General features: G+C 34.1%; 1 pseudogene across 1 annotated transcript; it reads right to left on the bottom strand.

Annotated features, from left to right (window-relative positions):
* Positions 1 to 6,105: 6,105 nt before the first annotated feature.
* LOC308414773 (peptidyl-prolyl cis-trans isomerase A-like) lies at positions 6,106 to 6,613 on the bottom strand (annotated as a pseudogene). The gene has a single exon. The product of its transcript is annotated as a peptidyl-prolyl cis-trans isomerase A-like (transcript).
* Positions 6,614 to 7,020: the final 407 nt, after the last annotated feature.

The raw sequence follows: 7,020 nt of genomic DNA on the forward strand, positions 1-7,020 counted from the left end.
TATGTGCCTCTGTATGGATAGATAATTAAAAAATACCTCACTCAGTTACTGTCATATTACTTAACCTATTTTCTGAATTTCTTTTAGAATATTTTAATATTTTCAGTTCAGTATTAGAGATCATGAAGTTTGCTTCAAACAAGCATTTTGAATTCTCTACCTAAGAGTTATCTAATACTTATTACAATCTGGTCAGGTTCTGGTGCTTATTTTGAAGGTCAATGTTTACTGAAGAAAATGAAGTTGGTAACACACAATGTCTTGGAATTGAATACAAAGATTGATAGGTGATGGTTTTTATTCTTTACTTTCCAATATGTGTATTTATTTCATTCTTCATAGTCTTACTTGGATGTGTTTGTAACCATGGTACCTATGCCTCAATTTTCAGGGATACTGTGATTGATGTGATGTAATAGTTTCAATATGAGTGACAGTCTAAATCCAACCTTGTTTCCAATATATAATTTGAGTGTTATTTTTTAGAAGAAAACAGTATAGCACCTAAGCCTCATTTGGGGGGAAGCCACAGCCTAAATGCCTCATTCATGGGATAATCCCAGTTGAACTATTTCAGATTGTATTGCATGCATAGATACATTTTAAATAAACATCTATTTAAAAACTATTGAACACTAAAATTGAATATAGCACTTTTTTAGTTTTTCTGGATGCTTGGAAAAATAATCTATATGATTTTTATGCATATAAGGTCTAGATATTTCTGTGGTTTTATTTATTATAGGTTGTACTTTCCAGTTAGAATTTCATTATGTAGGCTTTGATTTCCTTGAATTCAAAATCCTCAATCCCTGCATTCTATACTGAGGTTGCAAAAGCTTACACTATATCCTAGAATAATTTAAACACTTAACAATTATATGTGAGATAGATCATTAGTAGACTATATAAAATATAATATATTCCTCTTGGTATTTGTGTTATACTCAATGAATATTATATATATATATATATAATAGTTTTGTTGTTTTCAATTCCTTGAGATCCTCTATTAAGCAATTATATCAATAGAACAAGTTTAGCTTTTTCTTTCCAATCTATGGATTTTGTTGTTACTTCTTCATTATGGTACTCCCTTGCATATTGTTTACTTGATTAGGCAAAGAACACAATGCCATCCTTAAAATCACTGAAGTAAAATATTCAGTTCCCCACACAAGGTCAATAAACAATAACTGGATAAAAAATCACAACTTCTTTAGAGAATTTTGGAGTAGAAAAGAGAAGGTAGAGAAACCATTAACTCTTGATTAGATTGATTACAGAAGTCTTCCATAAAGAAGTTCAGCAAAGTGGCTATATATAAAATTAACTCAAACAAATCAGTAGCCTTCCTATATTTAAAGGACAAACATGTGGAGAAAGAAATTATGAAAAAGATACCCTTCACAATAGTCGCAAAAACCATTAAATACGTTGGTGTGACTCTAACTAAGCAAGTGAAGGATCTGTATGACAAGAACTTTAAACCTCTGAAGAAGGAAATCGAGGAAGATCTCAGAAAATGGAAAGATCTCTCATGCTCGTGGATTGGAAGGATCAACATTTTAAAAAAGGCCATCCTACCAAAAACAATCTAGAGATTCAATGCAATCCCCATCAAAATTCTAACCCATTTCTTCACTGAGTTGGAAAGAGCAATGTGCAATTTCATCTGGAATAACGAAAGACCTAGAATAGTAAAATCCATCCTCAACAACAAGAAAACATCAGTGAGAATCACTATCCCTGACCTCAAGCTATATTACAAGGCAATTGTGCTGAAAACTGCATGGTACTGGTACAGAAATAGGCATGTGGATCAAGGGAATAGAATAGAAGATCCAGAAATGAGCCCTCATGTATATGGTCACCTGGTTTTTGACAAAGTAGCTGTAAACATTCAATGGAAAAAGGACAACCTATTCAACAAATGGTGTTGGTCCAACTGGCACTCAGCATGCAGAAGCATGAAAATAAACCCTTTCTTATCTCCTTGTAAAAAGCTGAAGTGTAAGTGGATCAAAGATCTCCACATTAAACCAGACACACTGAAATTATTAGATGAGAAAGTAGGAAAAACCTTCGAACACATAGGCAAAGGAGAAAATTTTCTGAACAGAACACCAATGGCTCAAGCTCTACGGTCAAAGATTAACAGATGGGACTTAATGAGACTGCAAAGTTTCTGTAAGGCTAAGGACATTGTCAAGGAAACAAAATGGCAACCAATAGAATGGGAAAAAAATCTTTACCAACTCCACATCAGAGACCTAATATCCAAGGTATACAAAGAACTCAAAAAGCTAGACACCAGAGAATCAAACAACCCTATTAAAATGGGGTACATAGCTAAACAAATTTCTCAGTTGAGGAATATCGAATGGCTGAGAAATGTCTAAGGAAGTGCTTGACATCATTATCCATCACGGAAATGCAAATCAAAACAACCCTGAGATTCCACTTCACACCAGTCAGATTGGCCAAGATCCAAAACTCAGATGACAGCAGATGCTGGAAAGGCTGCGGAGAAAGAGGAACACTTCTCCACTGCTGGTGGGGTTGTAAACTGATACAACCACTCTGGAAATCAGTCTGGTGATTCCTCAGGAAATTGGACATAGTACTACCTGAAGATCCAGTTATTCCACTTCTGGGCATATACTCCAGAGACACTCCAATATACAACAAAGACACATGCACCCCAGTGTTCATAGCAGCTCTATTTATAATAGCCAGAAACTGGAAAGAACCCAGATGTCCTTCAGTAGATGAATGGATACAAAAATTGTGGTACATTTACACAATGGAGTACTACTCAACTATCAAAAACAATGACTTAACCAAATTCTTAAGAAAATGGTTGCATCTAGAGAATATCATCCTGAGTGAGATAACCCAGTCACAAAAGAACAGACATAATATGCAGTCACTGATAGTGGGATGCTGACCCCAGAGGGCTCAGACTGCCCCAGAAACAACTCACAGACTGTGTGAAGTTCAAGAAAAAAAAAATTATACTCAATCTTTACACACCAAGAAAACGTCGACTAATCCCAGGTTACATCCTGTTTTATATGTATGTTTTGCTCATTTTAACTAGTAAGACCTTAATGCAGAGTATCAAACCTTAAAAAAAAAAACAAAAAAAAAAAAAAACAAGCACTGACAAAATGTATTCATATACATTTATGCAAAAATGCTAAAATTTGTTTTTTTTATCTTTGCTTTTTACAATGAAGTTTAAAAAAATCAAGTACTGACAAAAATGTAAAAAAAGATAGCTCAAAGACAATTAAAAAAAAACTAGACAAAAATATTTTGAACAAAAGATGGCAAATCTTCATATTTAGTGAAACAACACTATATATTTATCAAATCCAATGTAAAAATAATTCCTAATAAATCTTTGCCAAGAGAACAAACCTAAAGTCAGAATTTCCACAAATAGAGAAAATGGGGTTTTAACGTAGGCAAAAGAAATATTTTAGTTCAGAATAAAATTAATTAATAAGAAAACCTGCTAGAGAATTTGACTAGGATAATGCATTTATTAGAAGAAATTATTCATAAATCTAAGGGCAGGAAATTTGATATAAGTCCAGTGAGATGATAATAATAAAAAAAAATCAGCTTAAAAGTGAAAAGAAACCTGAAAGGAATTACAGGATAAAATAAAATGGTTGATATAGACATGAGAGAATGACTAAGGATGAAAACCTCATTAAAAGCAGCAATATCTGGGAATGAAAGTGATCTTTGAGTAGAATATTTGCCTAACTTCCTCAAAGCTCTTGGTTGGATCCCCAGTATTGCATAAATGTGGAGTAGTCATGAACACCTGCACTTATGACACCATCTTTTAATAACCAGAGACATGAAATTTTTCAACATATAAAGAAGATATTAAGTATCCTAAAACATGAAATAAAATATCACCAAAATTCCCACAACAAGATATTTTATAAACAAATTGTCAAAATTTAAAAACATAGAGTCCTATTGATACTAGGGAAATGTGTTGCATGCAAGTATCTACACTAGCTAAGAATGGCTTTCTCTGTAAAAATCTTTAAAAGGCAATAGGGGAGTGTTATGACTTATTTAGTATAACTGCTATAAAGACTGACAATCAAGAATATGATACCTAGCAAACTTATTTCAAAATAAGGAGACATCCTGAGGCAAACAGACTTGGAAATAAATCACAATTACCCAGACTGTCAAAAAACTTCATGTTGAAATAAAATTAGTATAAAAATATCTGAAAATACAGTATTTCATGAAATTCACTGAGTTTCTGATCTGGTGGCTGTCACAAAGATTCCTCTAAACAATAGAGTTATTATTATTGTTTGAGATTTTCCTCCAGAACTTTATGGTAGACCTTATTATGAACATACACACACTTGATCCTTTGATCATAGAATATATAGAAGTAAAGTTGGTACTAGCCTGAAGGTTTCCTCCCTACTATTTTTCATAAGGCAGAAGATGCTATGCAGGTTGCTGAGGGAAAAGGTCATTGATATTTTCCTAGCTGTAAATCTATAAATAACAATAATAATAAGTCTGTCAAGATAAGCCATTTGAACACATGGAATATGAATATTATAGAGTTAACCAACTGCTTTCTCATATTTATTTCTTATTATTAAGGTGGTCTTTACAGGGGGGAATATATGCCAATTACTCCACATCTGGTTACAAGCCTGGAGAATCACAGATTAAGTTGGGGAACATATTACTATTAATTTTCTAAGTGGACATGATAACAAGATACCTTCTAAATATGTGTCTCTATACCCTTAGATTAGTATATTTCTCAATCTTCAACATAGATTATTTGTGCAATGCATGGTGGTTAATGCAGGAACTCAGAGCACATATCATGGAGAATAAACGTCTGTGGAGTGCTCAACCATAAATAGCTCTGCAACTCTTCTCACAATGATCTAGATGCTTCATGAATGGGGTCCTGGAAAGACTGTAAGAGCTGGTATACAGGGAACACTCCTATGAACTCAGAGGAAACCTAGGTTTACTCTATTTCTAACAGGAATTTCCTCTTCCCTTGGTTGCTCCCATCATCAGCCACTCAACATTATGAAGCAGTACATCCTGGAGAAGAGATACTGCACTCATTCCCTCATAGGAGCCATGATAATAACAAATGGTGTGCACAGAATTTAGCAACTAAACACTCCAGGATAGAGAAAGATTCCTCTCAAGGCCCCTCTGTACTTAATATTCTCTTGTTTGGTCTTTTGTCTTTTCTTTTCATTTTTTTCTATTCATTTTTTCTCTTTCTATCCTCTTTTCTTTTAACCAATAGATAATAATTATTAAAAAGTATAACTAGAAGTAAACATTAAAAAAATAGAATAAATTTCCCATGGGTAACTACTTAAATGTAAATGTATTAAGCTCCTGATTTGATACATAGTTTGTACAAATAATGAAATTCAATTCAGAAATGTGGAGATAGAGACTTAGAACAGAAAGATACAAAAATATAATTCATATCAATAAGAATAAAAACAAACAGGGAAAATCACTCTGCATCATATAAAATAGTGTTTTAGTCCAAACCTTGTTCAAAAAATGATAATGTTTTAAAATGATAAACTTATTTTTATTCTCTTCTTCACAAACTTCTTGAGAGAAACAAGATGAAGAAGCTCATATCAATCAGGACAAACTTTTTCTTTTTAATGAAGAAGAGCTTGGAGTAGGGAAAGAAAAAATGTAATATATTAAAATTTCAAAAATAAAATGATAAGTTTCTATCAAGAAAATTAGATTTTTGAATGTCTCCCTAGAGTGGTAACTGAGTATTTCTTTACTTATATATTTACTATTTAATTATCATGGTTGTGATTTTGGCTTTTTGGGGCACTTCCTTTTTTTAACAGTTCTTATTTAGTTTTTATTCATAATCATAAACTTAACGTTGCAATCCCGCTAGACTTTAAGGGGAATGAGGAAAATACGGAACCCAAAGAACTTCAGTAAGAGCAGAGATTATAGGATAATTGTGAGCAGATGTGATGGGAGTGCTCTCCTGAGCTACAGAAGGAATGGTTTGATGGGTAAAATGCCCACAAGTCAAAAGAAATCAGAGTTGTCCACAGTCGGAAATGGTGATCTTCTTGCTGGTCTTGCCATTCCTGGACCCAAAACGCGCCATGGCTTCCACAATGTTCATGCCTTCTTTCACCTTCCCAAGACCACATGCAGCCATCAAGCCACTCAGTCTTGGCAGTGCAGATAAAATCTGGGAACCATTTGTGTTTGGTCCAGCATTTTCCATGGACAAGATGCCAGGACCTGTGTGCTTCAGGATGAAGTTCTCATCCTCAAATTTCTCTCCATAGATGGACCTGCTGCCAGTGCCATTATGGCGTGTAAAGTCACCACCATGGCACATAAATCCTGGAATAATTCTGTGAAAGAAGGAACCCTTATAGCCGAATCCTTTCTCTCCAGTACCCAGAGCACGAAAGTTTTCTGTTGTCTTTGGAACTTTGCCTGCAAACAGCTCAAAGGAGATGCGGCCCAAGGGCTCGCCATCCGCCATGATGTCGAAGAACACAGTGGGGTTGACCATGGCTGCAGCAAGAGGCGAAAAGCGACAGCGGCGTCTGCAAAGCCGGGGCACTTCCTTATTTAGCACAGATTACCATGGAATTCTCTAGGAATCCCAATCTGCAGTTGGCTCATAATGTTCTTCTTATATCAGCCTAGGGAGTACTGAGATCATGGGCATGAACTACCACTGGAGAAGTAACTTTCTTTCTTTTTATTTTTTTTTATTTTTAGATTGTGTTTAGGATATCCTTATGTTTATTACTATCATTAGATTGAATAGAAGATCTACAATTAAAGACCATTAGTATATGCTTAATATGTCAAGTGAATTTAGGTTGAATTGTACCACAGATACTACACAAACTTGCATATCCTAAGGACAAAATAAGCTTTCTAGTTTACCAAAAATATCATAGTTTATTTCTCTTT

The sequence above is a fragment of the Micromys minutus genome, assembly GCF_963924665.1.
Source record: "Micromys minutus genome assembly, chromosome: X".
NCBI classification, from domain to species: Eukaryota; Metazoa; Chordata; class Mammalia; order Rodentia; family Muridae; genus Micromys; species Micromys minutus.